The sequence below is a fragment of the Vombatus ursinus genome, unplaced genomic scaffold (genome assembly GCF_900497805.2).
Source record: "Vombatus ursinus unplaced genomic scaffold, bare-nosed wombat genome assembly UNPS02014171.1, whole genome shotgun sequence".
NCBI classification, from domain to species: Eukaryota; Metazoa; Chordata; class Mammalia; order Diprotodontia; family Vombatidae; genus Vombatus; species Vombatus ursinus.
Window position 1 is genome coordinate 2,379,188 of NW_020953949.1, and position 21,100 is coordinate 2,400,287.

A 21,100-nucleotide genomic window follows, 5' to 3' on the forward strand; every position below is an offset into this window, starting at 1 on the left:
AGAGTTAAAAAGGGATGGGAGAAGGGGATGAAGGTATCCAGTGCAGCAGTATGGTTTTAAAGTCCTGAAACTAGGAAGGTCTCCTCCTCTTCCTCTTCTTCCTCCCCCTCTCACCTTCCTTTCCCCTTTCCCCTCCCCCTCTTTTCTCCCTTCCCCTCCTCTCCCCTTTCCCCCTCCTCTGCCCTTTCCCCTTCCTCTGCCCTTTCCCCTTCCTCTCCCCTCCCCCCCTCCTCTCCCCTCCCCCCCTTTCCCTTTTTTCTTCCCCTGTCTCCCTTACCCTCCCTTCCTTTTTTTTTCCTCCTCATTTCACATATGAGGAAATTGAGGCTTAGGTATGTTAAGTGATTTGACCAAGGTTACATAGCTAGCTAGTATCAGAGCTGGGACTGGAACTCCTCACTTCAGGTCTAGAACTTGTCCATTGTGTCATGCTGACTACTTACATGATAAATACACAAGGGTCAGTTGTTTGGGTTGTGTCCAATTCTTCATGACCCCATTTGGGGTTTTCTTGGCAAAGGTACTAGAGTCCTTCGCCATTTCCTTCTCCAGCCCATTTTACAGATGAGGAAACTGAGGCAAACAGGGTAAGCGATTTGGCCAGGGTCATACAACTATAAAGTGTTTGAGGCCAGATTTGAACTAAGGTCTTCCTGACTCCAGGCTCTGTGCTTTATCTATCTACCTGCCACCTGATCCAAGTTCAAATATGGTCTCAGACACTAGCTGTGTGACCCTGGCCAAACCTCATCTGTTTCAGTCTCCTTAACTGTCAAATGGGATTAAAAAAGCACTGGCCTCCCAGGGTTATTGTGACAATTAAATGACGTAGTATTTGTCAAGTGCTTAGCACAATGCCTGGCACATAGTAGGTACTTAATAAATGTTCATTAAAATGTTTATAAAAAGCAAAATAAAAAGGTCTTAGATCTAGAACTGATAGGGTCCTCAAGGTCTGTGTAGTCTGGCCTTGATTTTACAGATGAGGAAATTGAGGCCCAGTGGCTTGATGTAACCTGCCAGTAATCACACATATAGTAAATATTGAAGGTGTTCAAGATAAACCTAGGTCCTCTGACTTCTCCAGAGTCAGCATTCCTTCCCTAGTACCACAGGACTTGGCGTGAAGCCATGACATAGTTTGCTGTATAGTTAGCCGTGGGAGTAGTTAGTAACAGCAACAGGGACCCCAGGATTGTGTGGAGATCAAGGGATCTGATTTTTTGCAAACCATAAGAAGGATTGGACTGTGTTTGTAGTTCTTACAGAAGTAATTAACAGCCATGTAGGCACTACGTGTAAATTGGACTCCCTGCTAGCTGAGAAAATGAAAGGTCTGGACGAGCAACTTGTCTCATCTACAGCTTTATAGATAAAGAGGATAAAAAAGTATTCTCGCAAATGATCAAAGGAATGATGGCTGCCAAAGTAGGTCTCCAGTGGAAAATGTTGAAGATGTTCAGGGGTATCCAGACCAGAGTCACGAGTTTACATGGTGGAAGATAGTAAAGAGGAGAAGAAAGAGGAGCTTTGAACCAGTGAAATCTAGATTTCAAGGCACTGGATCTGAGTTCGAATTCAGACTCTGAAACAGACTACCTCTGTGGAAAATCATTTAATCTCTCTAGTCTTCAGTTTCCTCTTCTGTAAAATGTGGTGTTTTGGATAGATGATCTTTGTAGCTCTAAATTCTGTGAATCTTTGAATGTAATAAGTTTATTTCTCACAGAATCTAGAGCAGCTGTTCTAAATTACTCTCCTCAAACCTTTTTTTAGCATTTCAACTCAATTCAATAAAGATTCATTAAGCATCTACTATGTGTCAGGCACTGTGCTAAGTGCTGGGGTTACAAATAAGAAAAAGAATGACAGTTCCTGCCTTCAAGGAGCTTACAATCTAATGGGAGAAGATAACAGACAAAAGAAAACTGAAAGGAGGAGGAGAGGACGAAAGCCACTAGGGAGACATGATGTTCTAAGACATGATGTTCGTGGTGTCCAAACTGAACAGAGTTCCTTATGGAAAATAGAGTTACTGGAAAGTTATGTGTTATTGTTTGTCCTTTGTACTTGAAGAGGACCATGGCATCAGGGAGGTGATTCCATGACTTGCAAGTGAATCGGATTTAAGTGAGGGAAGGCTGTGCAGCATCACCAAACTCATTTTCTCTTCCGGAACCATCTGAGTCTAGTGGCAAGATATAGATCAGGACAACTGGAGATGGCCCCGGATGCAGTGGGAGACCTTGGCCTTTTTAAGCTAAGGTCTTTCCAAGTTCTCACTTTGACTTTATGTGACTCTATAAAGGATGGCTTTGGGAGGAGTTTAATACTCCACACTCCAGCCCTCCAATTGGAGGAGAGAAGCAACTGAGGGAGTTGAGAAGGTGTTGAGTATTAAAAACTGCATCAGTGTGCATGGTGATGAAATTGATCAGTTAGTTTATTCTGAGAGAGGCATGATGTTTCCTGGAGTTGAAACCAAACAGAGCAGCTGATGAAAAAATGGAGGAGAAAAAGGTGAGAAAAAAAAATCTTTTCCCCCATCCCTCTCATAAGAGAACCTTTGTCTTGCTTACTTTATTGAGAAAAATAGAGGCCATTCAATAAGAATTTCTTTTCCACATCTTAAAAACCCTCTCCAATATTATGTTGGTAGAGAAAACCAGGAAAGGGTCTCTAGGGATTATGAAATACTAAAAAGGAAATGTAGATTTGGGGGCAAAGGTGGTGTTTTTATCATTGCTGCAGACTGAAGGCAAAGGTTGGTCTGTGTCCTTCAAGTTCCTCTCCTGTCCAGTCTATCCTCCACTCAGATTGCTCTTCCTAAAGCACAGTTCTGGCCCTTACTCATTAAATTCCAGTGACTCCCTATCATCTCCAGGATCAAATATAGAACCCTCTGTTTGGCATTCAAAGCCCTTTATAGCCTGACCTCTTCTACCTTTCCAGTTTTCTTAGACCTTACTCCACTCTGATTTTTGTAATCCAGTGACACTGCCCTCCTTGTTGTTCCTCAAACAAGATACCCCATCTCCTGACTTGGGCATTTTCATTGGCCGTCTCTTAAGCTTGGAATTCCCTTTCTCCTCATCTCTTCCTCCCATCTTCCCTGGCTTACTTCAACTCCTAACCAAAATCTCAACCTTTGCATGATGCCTTTTCTGATCACCCTTAATTCTAATGCCTTCCCTTGGTTATCTACAATTTATCCTGTATATATCTTCTTTGTATATGTGTTTTCATATTGTCTCTCCTCATTAGACTATGAGTTCCTCAAGATTAAGTATTTTGTATTTCTTTGTATTCCAAGAGCTTAGCATAGTGCCTGACCTGTAGTATGTACTTAATAAATGGTTTTTTTTTGACTTATAACGTGGCTAGGAAGATAGTGTTGGAAATTGGGATTAAGTTTTCCAAAACATAGTTAATGACATAAGAATGGTTGGCTACTGGCTAAGGTTAGAGTACATCTGATGAAGATCTAGAAGAATGTATTTGCTTCTTGACTAGATGGAATGATCAAAAGAACTTAAAATTGAAAATGAAGAGGAATAGGAAAATGTGTCCATATCTATCTAAGCCAGGAACCACAGACTCGAGCCCCGGATGAATCGAGACCTGAAGAAAAAAAACAAAACAGATAGCAAGATGGCCTTTTTGATTTTTTTATTTTTAGGGTAAGAAGAAAAATAAGAAATTAATAAGGTCAGTTTTTGGAGATTGGTATGATAATGATGATAGGAATTATAGCAAAATTAAGAGTACAAATCCCTTGAAGTAGTTGCATTGTTTGAATTTTTATTCCATATTTCCATTGGATTGGAACAATTTGCCATATTTTACATACTTATAACTTGGAATAGTATTAATTTGAATACATGCAACCACTTCAGGGGATTCATTATTCATATTAACTGGGACCTAGCTGTGACAACTTTTTTTGTTTCTGATTTCACAGGGAGAATTATCTTTTGACAGGACAATATAACAAAAGTAGTTAACAGAGAATTAAAAACCAAAAACAAGTCAGGTGATAGCAAAATTCCTTTTAACTGACCTCAGTTAATTCAAATTACATGATCTTGATAGGGGTAAGCTGTCTTAGGACAAGGAAGACCAAGGCATTGAGGGAAATTGCAGGATGATCCAGCAATAGAGGGGACATAGTGAAGTTTACATTAAGTGAAGTAAGGAACAAGTCCAAGAGGAGAATGAAGAATGATGAGAAGGATAGATTCTGAGTCCTTAGAAAGGGAAACATTAGTTACTATGAGCCAGCACGAGTTCATTAAGAATAAGTCAAGTTAGACTAACTTGTTGTTATTTAGTCATTTCAGTTATGCCTGACTCTGTGACCTCATATGGGGTTTTCTTGGCAAAGAAACTGAAGTGGTTTGCCAGTTCCTTTTCTAGCTTATTTTACAGATGAAGAAATTGAGACAAATAAGGTTAAGTGACTTGCCCAGGGTCATACAACTAGTAAGTGTTTGAGGCTGGATTTGAACTCAGGTCATTCTGACTCCAGGCCTGGCACTCTATCCACTGTGCCACTTATCTTTCTTCAGACTAACTTAATTTCTATAGATGATTCTATAGAGAATTCTATAGATGTAATATGCTGGGAGTTCTTCAATGATTTTAATAAATTCTCTTATAACATCCTTGTCAACTATAGTGAGAAATATGGACTGGATGATTATATAGTTAGACATATTCAAAACTAATTGGATGACTGGATTCGAAGATTGGCAATTAATGAATAATTTCAACTTGGAGGGAATTCTCTAGTGGAGTAACCTAGGGAAACTATTGTAAACCCTGTGCTATTCAGTATTTCTTGCTCCGACTTAACTCTAGGCATAGATGGCATACACCTCACATTTATGGATGAGGATGGGAGTGATAGCTATCTTTGGAAGACAGAATCAAGATTCCTGAAAGATCTTTGGCTAGAACAAATGGACCAATGCTAATAAAGTGAAATAGAATAGGAATTAATGGAACATCATATAGTTGAGTTTAGAAAAAATGACTGCCTAGGTACAGCATGGGGGGAAAATTGGTTAGAGTGCAAGTAAATTTAATTCAACAAAAACTTATTAAGTGCAAAGCATTTAATATGTGAAAGGCATTAGAGCTATAAAGAGGAAAAAAGGCCTCAAGGAACTTGGGATGTAATTGGCAATCTAATTACATGTGCACAGAAAAGTATGATATAGGGTAGAATGTGGTGAATGTGAAGAAGGAATCTAAAGTGCTCTGGGTAGTTTTGAGGAAGGAGAGAGATGGATGGTTAATGGAGGAACTTGAGTTGTGCCTTGGAGGAAGAGAGATGTTTCAACAAGGAGAGCTATGAAGGGGCAGGGAAATCCAAACATAGGGGATGGTTGGTGAACATGGTGAACAGAGGTAGAAGAAGGAATGCCAAGTTCAGGAAATTAATAGGATAATTTGGTCAAAACAGGAGGAGACCTGGAGCAGAGCAGAGTGAAGTAAGGCCAGGAAGGTTGACTGCAGCCAGATTGCGGCTACTTTAAATGCCTGGTTAAGGAACTTGGCATTTCATCTTACAGTCAGTAAGAAGCCCCTGAGGTATTGAGCAGGCGAATGATGTGGTCAAGCCTGTGCCTTAGAAGCATCACTTTGGCTATTGTATGAAGTAGGGATTGGATTGAAGTGGGGCTGGAGCTGGGAACTGGATTTGAACTCAGGTCGTCCTGACTCCAGGCTGGGCACTCTATCCTGGAACTGGAGGCAGGGAGATTGGTTAGAATACTTAGAGATTATAGCTATCCCTTCCATATTTCAACTTTCCCATTGAGTTTTGATATATCTATCATGTGTTGGCATAAAAAGATACTTACTAGTTGCGTGACCCTGAGCATGCTACTTAACTTTTTTTCTCCAACCTCAGTTTCCTTATCTGTAAATAGGAGATAATAATGGCACTTGCCTCACGGGGTTGTTGTGAGGATCAAATGAGATAACATATGTAAAATGCTTTGTAAGGTGCTATAGAAATCCAGGTTCATTATAAATATTATTGTTATTATATCAGTGAATTTTGGAGACACAGTAACCTTGGGAACATAAAGATCTGAGTCCTTTGTGATTTTATCAGTGTAGGGAACTTCATATATGGAAACTTCTTCCAGCAGTAGAGAACAGCAACTTTTTCCTTAATTAATAGTCTTAGAAGAAGAGTTGACTGGGGCATTGGGAGGTAAAATTGGTTTACTGATGATCACATTGTGTGTCAGATACATGATTAAAAGATTGAGAGATGAAAGAAATCTCAGAGGTCATTTAGTCCATCTGTCTCATTTTGTAGATGAAGAAACTGAGCCTCATAGAGGTTAAGTGGCTTTTCCAGTGTCACATAGGCAACAGGATTTGAACCCAGATACTCTGAGGCCAAATCTAGCACCATGATGCCTTTCTACTTGAATCCATGTTCTCTGGACTCCAAGGCAAACCCACTATTGGCTGTCATCTTCTGCCTTTCACTATGATCACTCCTCACTATGTTGCCATTTTTTTTTCTCTTTTTTGAGGCTAGATCTCCCTATTTTTCCCAGGCTTCAAATCCAGCAACAATTCATAGGTACAATCCTACTAATGATTACCATGGGAGCTTTGACCTTTGATTTCCAACTTGAACTGAATCATCCCTCCTTAGGCAGTCCTGATGGCCTATAACTGCTGGAGGTGGGGAGGGGGTTCACCATATTGATGCCAGACTGAATATGGACACCTGGATTTAGGCTTAGATCCTCTCAGATCCTCTGAGCTCAAGAAATCCACCAGCCTCAATTTCTTCAGTGGCGGGGACTACAGGTATGCCCCACCACCCCAGGCCCACCTCTGTCTCTTTTAGAATAGAAATATAAATATCATAGAATAGAATTTCCACTCCCTGGTCTTCATATTGTGATGTATAAAAAGTCTGAGAGACATGATTTCTGGGTAATTAATCATTTTATTAATTATGGCCAGTGAATAATTAATAAAAGGCTGGTCATTTGGTTGCCTCTCATAAACCAAAGACAAATTTGGGAGGCATCTTGACGCTTACATACTATTGGAAGAATTGAGTGTTCCCAACAGGTGGCAATCAACTCTGAATGGTTAACTATTAATGAGAGAATGAATATCAGAATGAGAAGTGGACCTGTTCTAATGAGGGGCTGGGGGACATGGCTTTGATGTCACTCTTACTCCCAGACCACCCCTCGCCTGGGCAATCTAGACAAAGCATCTTACTCTTCCCCCCTGCCCGCCTGCCCCGACCCAAGTCTGAGTAGGAAATAATGGCTTCCCTAGTTGAGTGGGGTCTGAACAAGATGGAGGAGAATGTTGAATCCAATCTCATTATCAACCCTGTTCTTCAGAGGCTGATTTGACCTAGCAGAGAATGAAGAAATAGGAAGGGAAAAAATCCTGGATCTCCCCAATATTAACGATTGTTTATTTAATAATCCTTTCTCTCAATACCTTTGGTTATGTGGAATAACAATTTGTTCCAGGTAGGGACTGATCACTTAATCCCAATCCCTCCTTTTACATGTGAGGAGACTGAAGCTCAGAGATGTAAAACAATTTAACCAGGATCTCATAGGTCAAGTGAGTAGCAGAGGGGGATAAAAACCCATATTTTCTGACTCCTATCTCCTCCTGGAAGTGCACCAAGAAGTGCCCATCTGTTCATTGGAGACCCAGAATTTGAATTGACTTCAATTACCATACACGAATGTAGTTTTTTTCAAGGATATGAAGTTTGTAGCTTGGGATGGTAGTATGACTCCTGCCAGGGACACTAACTGTGTCTGTCTGATTTCTGGATGTGTAGGCCAATCTGTGTCTGTCTGTCTGTCTGTCTGTCTCTTTCTCTCTCTCTCTCTCTCTCTCTCACACACACACACACACACACACACACACACACACACACACACACACACACGCAATGGTCCTAAGAGGCCTGACTGGGCATGACCCCAAGCCACAAAAACCCTGGAGTCGGTCTGTGCCATGCAAGAATGAGTGCCACTGATTTAGAGACTATTATTAATCTCACCATTATGCCTTGCATCTCCCTTCTATTCTAAGTCTATATATATTTATACCTTCTTTTCTCTGTTTTCAGGGAGGAGCAGGCAGACTGAGGGTGGGCAGGTACCTAGCTTGGGATGACAAGAAGGGAGCTTCTCCTGAGTGAGAAAAAAAGGAAAGGTCACTTAACCTCCCTTAGTCTCAAGGCCCTTACATTCAAGACTTGTAGGATATTCGTGGTCTCAAGAAAAGAAAGACTTCTAAATTCAAAGCTGTAAAGGAGGTCAGAAGTCTAATCCACTCATTTTACCAATGGGGAAATTAAGACCCATAGAGGTGAATATTGGATATTTGTTTAATCTGTATTTGCATCTAATTCTTCTACTAGATGGTAAATTCTATGAATTAAGGACATACATCTCATTTTAACTTTCTATCTTCCCTAATGCCTGGCACAGTCCTGTGCACATTTGTTGTTGTTTACTCATTTCAGGTATGTCTGACTCTTGTGACCTCATGTGGGATTTTCTTGGCATTTCCTTCTCTGGCTCATTTTAAAGATAAGGAAACTGAGGCAAACAGGGTTAAGTGACTTGTTCAGGGTCATGCAGTAGTAAGTATTTGAGATCAGATTTAAACTCAGGAAGATGAGTTTTCCTAACTTTAGGCCTGGCACTATATCTACTCCACCACCAGCTGCCATGTGCACCTAGGAGGTACTTAATATTTATTAAATGAGTGAATGAGGTGACTTGGCCCAGGTCACAGATGGCCAGTACACAATTCAGGACTAGAACCCTGATCTCCAGTCCTTTTCCACAACATCAGACTGTCCTTTTAATTATATTACATTGCCATTTGCAAAAGACCCTTTTTTGGGGCTATGTAGTGGGAAGAGTATAGGACCTGACCTTAGGAGATCTGGGTTCAAATGCCAAAGAGTCCTACTGGCTGTATGATTTTGGACACATCATTCACTCTTTAAGCTTCAGGTTGTAAATTGTAAATTCTGTAAAATGGGGTTGATAATTCTTGTTTAACCACAAGCTGGTGCTGTTAGCTACTAATTTTCCAACAGAAAGGATCAGGCTTTGGTCAAGTGCCAGGTTCACTTTGGTGGTTATATGCTTCACCCTTCTCTGAGGAAGTAACAAGCTCTCTGCAGTCCTCAGAGGGTGGAATCAGTGCCTACCTATATACACTCAGTCCCTACACCTTCTCCCACCACCATCTTCCTTTACTATCTTGTCAGTCTAGGAAGTAGGATTCCTATGGAATTAACTAATCAGGTTAACATTAACCCCCCACCTACTGAAAAAAACCAACCAACCAACCAATATTCTCCCTGATCTTGCCATATTTCACTGAATCCCAGTTACATAACTTTAGCATGATGTAGTCACGTCCCCTCAGGAGCAGACAGAGTATCTTAACTCTATTCGTTGTTTTATTCTTCATATAATCAATGGAATCGATGAAACAATAATAAAGCACCCACTTTTTCGCTGAACTCCTGAAGCTTCCCTTAGACCTGGACAGCTTCTAGTCATTAATATAAACCTGATTTGAACCCAGGACTTGTAGGGAAGACACAGCTTGGTTATTTCGTTCCCGGTGATTATTCTTCCTGGAAGTAGGTGAAAGAGTGTAGAAAATACAACATGGTTCCCAACCAATGTTCTACTTACCCTTCCAGACACCTACTGGCTGTGTGACCCTGGCCAAGTCACTGAACCTTTGTCTGACTCAGTTTCCTCATTTGTAAAGTGGGCATGATAATAGCAACTACCTCCCAGGGTTGTTGCCAGGCTTAAGTGAGATATTTGTAATTTAGAACAGTATACTTAATAAATGATTTTTCTTCCCTTAAAACACTATTTACCTATAAGTTATGATTTTCCATTTGGAAAATATGGTCATTGTACTTATATATAAATAAATCTAAAAACTGATAATACTTGTGTCAGGTGTTACAGGGGTTCCCTACTGCTACTGACATTCAAGGATTTCCCCCTCACTGTACCTGTAGTCCTATTATAGTTTTGGATCAACCTTCATTTCCCTAGCCTAATGATGATATTAATCGTAGTGTTATGTTTTATATAGGATTTTACAGTTACATATCAATATCTAAAGATAAATAGAGCTACTTCTCCAACTCACACTCATAAATTGTGACTTCTAGAGTGCAACTATACCTGGTTCAAGGTAATCTTTGGGTCTGTCTTCCTAAACTATAACTCATTAGCCCCCATTGATGGTTTCACCTTCAATTATCAGCCAGGTGACACTGTTAGTTCAAAGCAAAGGCATTTCCTAAATTGTCATATTAAGAACAATAGTAACAAAACATCTCCCTGATAAACCTGGAGCCTACTCTTCTGTAAATACAGTCTTTGAGAAGAGTTAATACATACATTGAGTATACTGGCAGAGAGGTACACACAATAGGAGTACATGTGGCTGTGGCACATGGGAGAAGGGCAACTCACACAGGTGAGGCTGCAAGGTCTCAGGGTCACTAATATCTTTAGGGTCTTGGAGTCTCCACTGAATGTGGCTTCACTACTTTATTATAGTCACCACTGCTTCCATGTTTCCCTGTGAGATTACCTTCCTTTTACCATTTACACTGTATATGTATATGCACACCCCATGTGTGCAGTTATTTGCGTCTTGTCCCCCACCCTCATTCCCTGAACTTAAGAAATGTGTTTTTATTTTTCTTTGTATCACCAGTAGATAGTACTGGTGCCTGGCACATAGTAATTGCCTAATAACTGCTTGTTGATTGACTGGGTTCCTGACAGCCTGCCTCTAGGGTACTTCTCTGCACTTGTGGAAAGAGCTAGAGTTCATGTCCTAGCAGAAGTCTTGGCTCCTGGGCTTGCCATCTCCAGGGTGGCATCCCAGCTCTGGGTATCATATTCTCAAATCTTTTTTTTTAAAAGATTTTTTTAAGAAAGATTCATTTAACTCAAAGCTAGACTCCCTAACAGTCTTGACTCTTTCTCTTTTCTCCTCTCAGTGTCTTACATTCATCCATGTCAATGAGTGAAGGAAGACAGCACCAGAACAAACCCCGTGTTCATCTACTGCAAAATGCCAGGGGGGCAGAGATGTGAGGGTAGGGAAGAGAGAAAAATTTCTCCCCTCACTGCACTGCACCTTGTGAGAGTGCAAAGGGGAGACATGAAGAGTGATCTAGCTGGCTCTCTTCTACACTGCCAGAGCTCCTCTCTGAGCTGGTTGGTTTGCTTTTAAAAATAGGCTCAAGGGGCATGGCTGATTCATTCATTCAACCAATCACTAGACTTTCATGTGTGTTATCAGTTGCCTTCACTTAAAGGTCATGATGCTATAATCCTCTCAAGTTGGTTAAGTTACTTTTTCATGCCTCTTAAGAGAGAAAAGATGTAGAAAAACTTCCTTACATATACCTACTACACACTGGCTAAGACTTTATAATCTCAAGTTGATTACTCAGTATCTTCACACTTTTTTTTTTGAGGCAATTGGGGTTAAATGATTTGCCCAGAGTCACACAGCTAGTAAGTGTCAAGTGTCTGGTTTGAGACTGGATTTGAACTCGGGTCCCCCTGACTCCAGGGCTGGAGCTGTATCCATTGTGCCACCTAGCTGCCCCCATCTTCACACTTTTTTGTGAGGCTGTAGGAAAATCATTGTTGCTGTTTAGTCAGTTAGTCATGTCTGACTCTTCATGACTCCATTATAGGTTTTCTTGGCAAAGATACTGGAGTGGTTTGACCTTCCCTTCTCCAGCTCTTTTTACAGATGAGAAAACTGAGGCAAACAGGATTAAGTGACTTGCCCAGGGTCACACAGCTAGTAAGTATATGAGGCCAGATTTGAATTCAGGTCCTCCTGACTCCAGGTCCAGCACTCTATCCACTGTGCCATTTAGATGCCCAAGAAAAATATATGTTTGTATACATATATATGTTTTCTATATATGTGTACATAGTTATAGTTATGGAGTTTTTCTATAATCCCACAAAATATGTGCAAATTTGAAGGGGCTAAGAGGGATGGATATATATATGTATATATATATATATACACACACACACATATATATATACACACACATATACATATACACACATACATACAGATATGTATATGTTTATATATACATACATATGTGCTATGAGTAAGGCAGGAATTACCTCCATTTTATAAATGAGGTTCATAGAGTTTGTTAGCTGGCTAAGTCCTTTGACACCAAGACTAGGGCTGTTACTATACTGTGCTGCTACATTTCTCTTCTCCTCATTCTCATGTCATTTACCTTTCCCTGAACCAACTCTGACCTCTTAAGTCTCCTCCCCTATAGACCATTTCTCCCCTGGGTAGGGAGCACCTGTGATTTGTAGGAGAGAACATTGTGTCATCCATTTTAGCTGTAGTTACGTCCATGTGCCCCTTGTCTCTAGGGAGAAATCTCCAGTAACATCAGATCTCTCTATCGCTGTGACAGCGTGCCTGGCAAGGGCTACCTTGGTGAAGAAGTCAGCTCTCTCTGTAGGAGCACAAACCAACAGCCACAAGGTGGCAGAAGTGTATTACTTGCAGCTATCCATTTTTAAAGGGAGTCAGTTCTCTTCACTTAATTAAATTCAACAAACATTTATTAAGTGATTATTATGTATAATGCATGGGGGGATGCAGAGATAAAGGGATAATCTCGGTTCTCAAGCAGTTCAGAGTCTAGCAGGAGGGTAAGATAGTTGTATAGATAATGGAAATAAAAGTTACAATGTGAGAAGCTAACAGGGCAATTTCAAACAATACACTAAAATCACCTATCCACTTATTTCATTGTCATTCAACTTTGTCAAAATGGATGCAATGTGAGAAATGATACTCTTGGCCTGAGAAGCTAATGTCTAGTTGGTTTCTGAAGTAGGCAGTAAATGAATTAGCAAGTGATTTGATAATCTCACATTTTCATAGCACTTTAAGATTTATAAAATGCTTTCCTCATAACAACCTTTTGAGGTGCTATGTATTATTACCTTCATTTTACAGATGAGAAAACTAAAGCCCACCCTTTGGTGGCAAGTGCCTTATTCAGGGTCACCCAGCTTTAAGTTCTGTGGCTTAGACTATAACCCAAGTATCTTGGCACTAAACCAACATTGCTTTCTACTACATGATGGGCACAGTTTTGGAAATAGGGGGGACTCATAATACTTTTTCTTTTATTCCATCTTACTTTTTCCCAAATGCCTGAATCTTCATGCACATGTGTGTATCCTTCATTGGTTTGGGAACTTAGATTTGAGTTTGTGACGTTTGAGAGGATAGACAGGTTCAACAGCTAGTGCTTAGTTTTAATCATCATTCCCCAATCCCCTTTCTAGTTTTAACTTTCACACACACACACACACAAAGACACACAAATTAGGAGCAAGGAAATAGCTTAGTGTCTAGGCATCCACAGTAGATTTTTTTGCTTTGTTTTTGTTTTTGTTTTGGTTTTGGTTGGGAAATGGGGTTAAGTGACTTGCCCAGGGTCACACAGCTAGTAAGTGTTATGTGTCTGAGGCCGAATTTGAACTCAGGTCCTCCTGTATCCAGGGCCAGTGCTCTATCCTCTGCCGCCACCTAGCTGCCCCAAGGCACCCAAAGTTCTAAGTGGCTTTTTGTCTTTTAAATAAATGCTTGTTGACATGGTGTGAGAGTAACAGTAACAATAAAAGTAGTCATATGCTCATTTTTCTTTTTTCTTATGTCCTTGTTTATCTTAATATCTGTGCTTGTCAATGGAAGTTAAAATAAAATCTTTCTTCTCACATACTCACATGATTTTAGAGCTATGGGTCCTCCTTCTTAACAATGGAGATCACAATCCATTCCTGCCTCTGCCTGTCTTATGTGAAATTTTTCAATGTTCTTCCGTAAGTTTTTTCACCACAGTGGTTTCACCCAATGTGTTAGAGTTCCATATCTTCATTACCTCCCCTCAGACCCTAATAGAGGAAACCCAGGGAATAGTAGCACTCCTCTCTCCTGGTTAATGCATCTGCTTCCAGAATGGCCCCCAAAGTTATGTTCAAAGGGAATAGCTCTTGTGGTGGCAGGGAACTATCATCTTTGCCAGCAAAAACATCAACTGACCCATTGCTACTGACAGGGAGGCATGACAGCCTAGCCAAAGTGGCAATATGCCCTGATGGAGGGACAGGAGGAGGAGGAGGAGGCGGCGGCATGTGCTAGGCAGACCAAATTACTACCACCACCTCCCTCTACATCCTAGAAGAGGCAGCTCTAGAAATAGCTAGAATAGTGCCCCCACAGCCATGATCCAGAGCAGCAGCCCCTGTAGAGGCCCAGTCTAAAGGTACTACAGCTCTTACCTTTTCAGCAGCTGCAACTACCTTCCAAATAGTTTATCTGGATTTTTAGCTAACAGGTTCTCATTGAAAGGCAATTGGATGTGGCAGGAAGAGTACTGGACTAATAGCCAGGAGGACTCTGAGTTTGAATCCTGCCCCTGACCTTTAAAAAATGTTTTTTAATATTTTATTTTTTCTTCAATTACATGTAAAAACAAATTTTATCTTTATTTTTACAATTTTGATTTCCAAATTCTCTCCTACCTCCCCTCCCCCCATTATTGAGAAGACAAGTAATTTAATAAAGGTTATACATGTGTAGTCATGCAAAACATATTTCCATGTTAGTCATGTTGTGAAAGAAAACACAGACAAAAACCATAGAAAAATAAAGTAAAATAACAGTATGCTTCAGTCTGCATTCAGATTCCATCAGTTTTTCCTCTGGAGGTGAATAGCATTTTTCATCATAGGTCCTTCAGAATTGTCTCATATCTTTGTCTTGCTGAGAATAGCTGAGTCATTCACAGTTGATCATCATTACAGCATTGCTGTTACTGTGTACAATATTTTTCTGGTTTTGCTCACTTTGCTTTGCATTAGTTCATGTAAGTCTTTCCAGGTTTTTCTGAAACCATCCTGCTCATCATTTCTTTTGGCACAGTAGTGTTCTGTCACGATCATATACCACAACTTGTTCAGCCGTTCTCCAATTGATGAGCATCTCCTCAATTTCCAATTCTTTGCCACCACAAAAATAGTTGCTATAAATATATGTGTAGATAGGTCCTTTTTCTTTTCTTTCTTTTTTCAATCTCTTTGGGATTCAAACCTAGTAGCGATATTGCTGGGTCAAAGAGTATGCACGGTTTTATGGCTCTTTGGGCATAGTTCCAATTTGCTCTCCAGAATGTTTGGATCAGTTTACAATTCCAACAGTGTATTAGTGTCACAATTTTCCCACATTCCCTCCAACATTTATCATTTTCTTTTTCTGTCATATTAGCCAATGTGATAAGTGTGAGATGGTACCTCAGAGGTGTTTTGATTCTGCTGTTCATCTTTAATATCAATGTGACTATGAGAAAGGGGACAGCCTAACCAAAGGCATAGAAGAAGGAAATGGAATGTGTGGGGAATGTTTGAGGCACATAGGTCAGAGGGGATGAATTTTAGCATGTGAAGGGGTGTAATGTATAATAAGTCTGGAAAGGTAAATTAGAGCCAAACTGTGAAGGCCCTTAAATGTCAGAGAAGTTTACATTTGATCATAGAGGTGATAGGGAACCACTATAGGTTTTTGAATGACTACATGGTATGGGCATACTTCTGCATTAGGAATATAACTTTAGCATTTATGTGGAAGATGGCTTGGAGAATGACTAGACTCAAGAAGGGAGGCCAGTTAGGGGGCTCTTGTAGCCCAGGTGAGAAGTGATGAGGGCCTGACTTAGTTGGAGACTTAGTCCTGTAAGAATAGTGTCAAGAATACTAAAGCTCAGAATGATCTAAATCTGGCAAGAAATTCTAAAGACAACAGAAAGTTATAGTGTTACGACAACTTAAATCCAATTTGTTTGATTAAATGTTTTCTTTTGAACTGCTGTGTCCTGTCTCATTGGCTCAGTAACAGTGAACACATTGTCGGGGGCTCATGAGCTATGGTTGTATCTTCAGTAATTCATTCTTGCATCACTCTCATTAGTCTTTCCAATTTTTCCTCTACTTCTCTTGCTTCTCAAAATCCTTTTTGAGCTCTTCCGTGACCTGAGACCAATTCATATTTTTCATGGAGGCTTTGGATGTAGGAACTTTGACTTTGTTGTCTTCTTCTGGTTGTATGTTTTGATCTTCTCTGTCACCAAAGTAAGATTCTATAGTCTGAGTTTTTTTTCCCCACTGTTTGCTCATGTTCCCGGCCAGTTACTTGACTTTTTAACTCTTTGTTAAGGTAGGGCTCTGCTTCCAGTATGGAGGGTGTACTGTCCCAAGCTTCAGGGGTTTTGTGCAGCTGTTTTCAGAGACACTTCTAGGCACCTGTAAATTTTCAGTTCTTCCAAGGTGGTATGATCAAGGGCGAGGTGTTTACTCCTTTCCTGCCCTGTGCTCTGGTCTATGAGTGACCACAAACATTCTTTTCTGCCTTGGAGCTGTGAGGAGGATTCCCTTTCCAACACTGCCACTGCTCCTCCTCACCCCAGGACCACCACTCAGGACTGTGACTCAGATGCAAACATGGGCAAAGCAAGAGAATCCTGCCTTAATGCCAGCAGAGAGATCCCTGCAAACCCCCTCTGATCAGCTGCTCTATCCCCCCACTGTCCATGGGCCTAGAGCTCTGGAATCAGCTGCCTTTACCTCTGCCCTAGGGCTGGACCATGCTCCTCTTTCACCCAGCTCTGACAGACCTTTCCCACTGACCTTCTAAGTTGTCTGTAGCATTTGTTGGTTGAGAAATCTGGAAACCACCACAGCTTCCTGTGAGTCAGTCCCCTGAGGCCTGCTCCAGGTTTGTGGGGCCCTGTCTTTGCCTGTACGGCCCATGCTGAACTGCACTCCTCTCCTAGCCTGGCATATCAGACCTTTCCTGTCAATCATCCAGGTTGTCTTGGGCTGGAAATTTGTTTCACTCTGTATTTTTGTGGGTTCTGCTGCTCTAGAATTTGATTAGAGTCATTTTTCAGGTATTTGGAGGGGTTTGGGGGAGAGCTCAAGCAAGTCACTGCTTTTACTCTGCCATCTTGGCTCTGTCCCCCTTAACAACCTAAAAATGCATTCTTGAGAGTTTCTCATCCCTCCTGGGTTGATTTATCATTTAGAATTTTAGATCGTGGGATTCTACATATCCTTTCTCTACTCTTAAAATTTGTAATAAAGGAGAGGAAAATCAGGAAGAGTCTGACATGCATCATAGAGGTGGGCAAATTCACTTTGAAAGTTGAAGTGGTCACTCCCAAGGTTTGTGCCAGCAAGCAGCTTCTCCTTGTGGTGACTATTATGCCCATCATGGTCTTCTTCCTCATTATTTTCTATGCCTTTTGAAGGATAAAGTGATCATTTAAGGCAAGACAAGAAATGATTTGTTTCAATGTGTTTGATAGAGAGGAGTCCCACAGAAAATTGAATATTTAAAGGTTTGTATCTCTATTTATCTCATTTATACCTCTATACTAGCTCATGGGCAGGTCTAAAGAGCTGTCATTTTTCTCATCTCCTTAACATGTCCTCACTACATTAGGGCCTTGACAGGCATATCTAGCTCCCTATGTGACCAGGCTTCTCTTTTTCCTTCTCCTCCTCCTCTTCCTTTTCCTCCATTTTAAACCAAGAAGAAGGAGGAATTATATTGTCCTCCTTCTCCAACTCAAGTCCTTTTCTCTATTCCCTCTTCTACTTATGTGTTCCCAAATTACAATTTCTGGCCTTCTTTAAATTCTCCAAACCCCCAGATCTGTACAATTTTGTCTTCTTTTTCTACCTATATTTCAGCACGTTATTTAATAGGATCTCTCAGGACACCCTTATGGACAAGATGCAGATATGGGGATGATAGTGTAGTTAGGTGAATTCAGAACTAGTTGAATTACTGACCCTAAAGGGTAGCTTTTAATAGATAAATATCAACCAGAAGGGCATGGGGGAAGGAGAGAGGTTCTCTGTGGATATGCCCTAGTGCAGAGAGAGAGATTACTATTCGACATAAGGAAAAACTGATTGATGATTAAGGATAGGGACAGGCACTGGACCTATGATTTCAGTGGTAAATTCCCCCTCTCAATGCAATTGGTACCTTCTCTACAAATTATAATCTTAGAGAATTGCTTACAGCAACCTCTAAGAGAGGTTAAGCGAATTGCTTGGTATCACATAGCCCAGATGTATCAAAGGCCAGACCTGGATTTAGATTTTCTTGTTTCTGAGGCTGCCTCCAAATCTCTATACCAAACTGCCTCTTACTAATTATTAGAGCCCTTAAAGATGGAATAAATTGCTAGTTTTAATAAGTTGCTAGATGGATGTTGGTAGTTTTACCATCACAAGAACAATCCCATGTTCTATATTCTGCTCTCCATTCAGCTGTCATTCTTTCAGGCAGGGACCGGATGACTGTTTGTTAGGGAGGGTGTCAAAGGGATTTCTGCTCTGGCAGAAATTAGAATAAATGATCTCTAAGGGCCCTTCCAGTGCTTTGGATTCATGACTTTGCATTATATGGACCTTCCAACCTTGATTTCCTGTGATTTTCTGTTCTAAGGTGTCATGCATCTCCAACATTCTAGATTCTAAATTCCTTTCCAGCATTCATATTTTATATTCTCTGGTTGCCTTTAGTTCTGACATTTGTGGTATAGTAGAAAGAGACCTGGATGTGGAGTTAGGAAGATCTGGGTTTGAATCTCACTTCTTACATTTAGTAACCCTGTGACCATGATCAAGTCACTTCTCTGGGTCTCAGTTTCCCCATCTTGAAATGACAATCATAATGCCTGAATTATGTTATTTACAGGGTTGTTGTGAGATTCAAATGACATTTATTAAGTGGTTTGTAAACCTTAAACCACTTATATGAATGCATTCAATGTATTAACATGGTTCTAGTATATGATTCATTTGCTTTTGACCTACTTAAAACAAAGCCCAAGGACAGATTCAGCACATGGGCCAGAGGTTCCCCCACCCACAGCTTGGGACTCCAGAATCAGGTGTGATTGTTGACAAAAGAATGTTTGGAATTTCTAAGCTAGCACAGCCTTTCCCAGGAAGGAAGGAATCTTGTCTCAGTAAATACAGTTTTGCTGAATCATTCACCAGTGAGTAACACTTTCTGTGCCTATCCTTTTAGAAAGCCCTGTGTTGCCACCAGAAGCTAGGTCATTGCTAATTGCAATTTGCTGCTTTTCCCTGAAGCTCTGCCTTAGCTTCTTGTACCCCACCCCAACGATTTACCACCTGAAAAACCACTCTCCCGCTTTCTGAGATGCTTCGTGACTTGATGTGTGCATCACTGGTTTCTTTTTACCCATTAAAAAAAAAAGACAAAAACCTTCTCTATTCCTACTCTTCCTGCTTCTCCAGTTTTATATTCCATTCCCCTCTTCAAGGCTTTAAAATACTATCTGATATGGATGGCAGAGGAGAGGCATAGTGGTACAGTAGAAGGAATGCTAGATTTGGACTGGAAGTCAAAGGACCTGTGTTCAAGTCCCAATTCTGTTACTTAATCCCTTTGTGTTTCACAGTCTGTTTCCTAATCTGTTAAATGAAGGTTCTCCACTAACTGTGGGAGTTACCTCTGTGGTCTTCTCCATTTCAAAATCTATGATCATCTGACCTGGGTTCACAACCTAACTCTGCTGCCTATACTACTTTTGTGACCTTGGGTGAGTCACTTAAACTCTGAGGCCCTCAGTTTCCTCATCTGTAAAATGAGGGGGTTGGACTAGATGACCATTGGGGTCCCTTCCAGCTCTAAATCCATGATATTATAATTTTTTGGTTTGGGTTCAAGTCCTGACTTTTCTGCCAAAACTTACTGTGTCATCTTGGCCAAGCCAGTTAGCTTTAGTTTCCTTACCTGTAAAATGAAGGATTTAGACTAGAATAGGGGTTCTTAACCTAGAGTTGGCAAACTTCTTTTTTTTTTTTTTTACATTTTGATAACTATTTTAATATAATTATTTTCCTTTGCAATGCTCCGGATTTTATTTTATGCATTTAAAGTCATTTTGAGAAGGGATTAATAGGCTTCACTGGAGTGCCAAAGAGGTCTGTGACACAAAAGAAGGTGAAGAACCCTGGGATTGGATCAGGGATCAGCAAACTGTGGCCTGAGCACCAAATCTGGAATTTTTACATTTTTAAATAAATGAAACTTTATTTAAAAATCTAACACCATTCCTAGCTGTGGGCCGTACAAAAACAGGCTGCCTGCTGTCTGGAGGTAGTTTGCTGACGCCTGGATATCTAAATATCTAAATATCTAAATATCTAAATATTGCTCAAGAGCGCTTCCAGCTCTAAATCCTATGATCTCACCTCTACACACAGCGTGTAACTTTTTACAAGGGCTTTCCCAAACATCGTCTCTTTTCATTCTCGCCACAACCTTGTGAGGCAGTCCTTGTTTTATAAATTACAAAATTGAAGGTCAGAGTGATTTTAAGCCACCTCTTCCAGTGTAGCACACTGCAATTGGAATCTGGATTTTCTCACTCCAGTTTCAGCATACTTTCTTTCCCCTGCTTCCTTCTCCCATGCTACTTTTAGGTCACTTGGACTGCCAATTGCCAACGCACGTTTTTGCCGCCACCTCTCTTCTGTGTTGTTATTGTTAAGTCATTTCAGTTGTACCCAACTCTTCATGACTCCATCTTCTTGACAAAGATACTAGAGTGGTTTACCATTTCCTTCTCCAGCTCATTTTACAGATGAGGAAACTGAGGCAAGCAGGGTGAAGTGACTTGCCCAGGGTCATGCAGCTGGTAAGTGTCTGAGACTGGATTTGAATGCAGATCTTCCTGAATCCAGAACTCTATCCACTGTGCCACCTAGCTACCCTCTTTCTTCTGTATGACTTCATGTATTTTGTGACTCATAAACTCTACAGTGTGTTTCTTCCCTTCTGTTTCAATGATTCTATTTAAAAACAAAACAAAACAAATTTGGCTGAGATGAGCAGGTCCAAT

The 21,100-nt window shown here is 40.6% G+C and overlaps 1 protein-coding gene across 2 annotated transcripts in view; it reads left to right on the plus strand.

Annotated features, from left to right (window-relative positions):
• PRKCB (protein kinase C beta) overlaps positions 1–21,100 on the plus strand; it is a 623,945-nt gene that overhangs the window by 284,972 nt on the left and 317,873 nt on the right. The window lies entirely within an intron of this gene.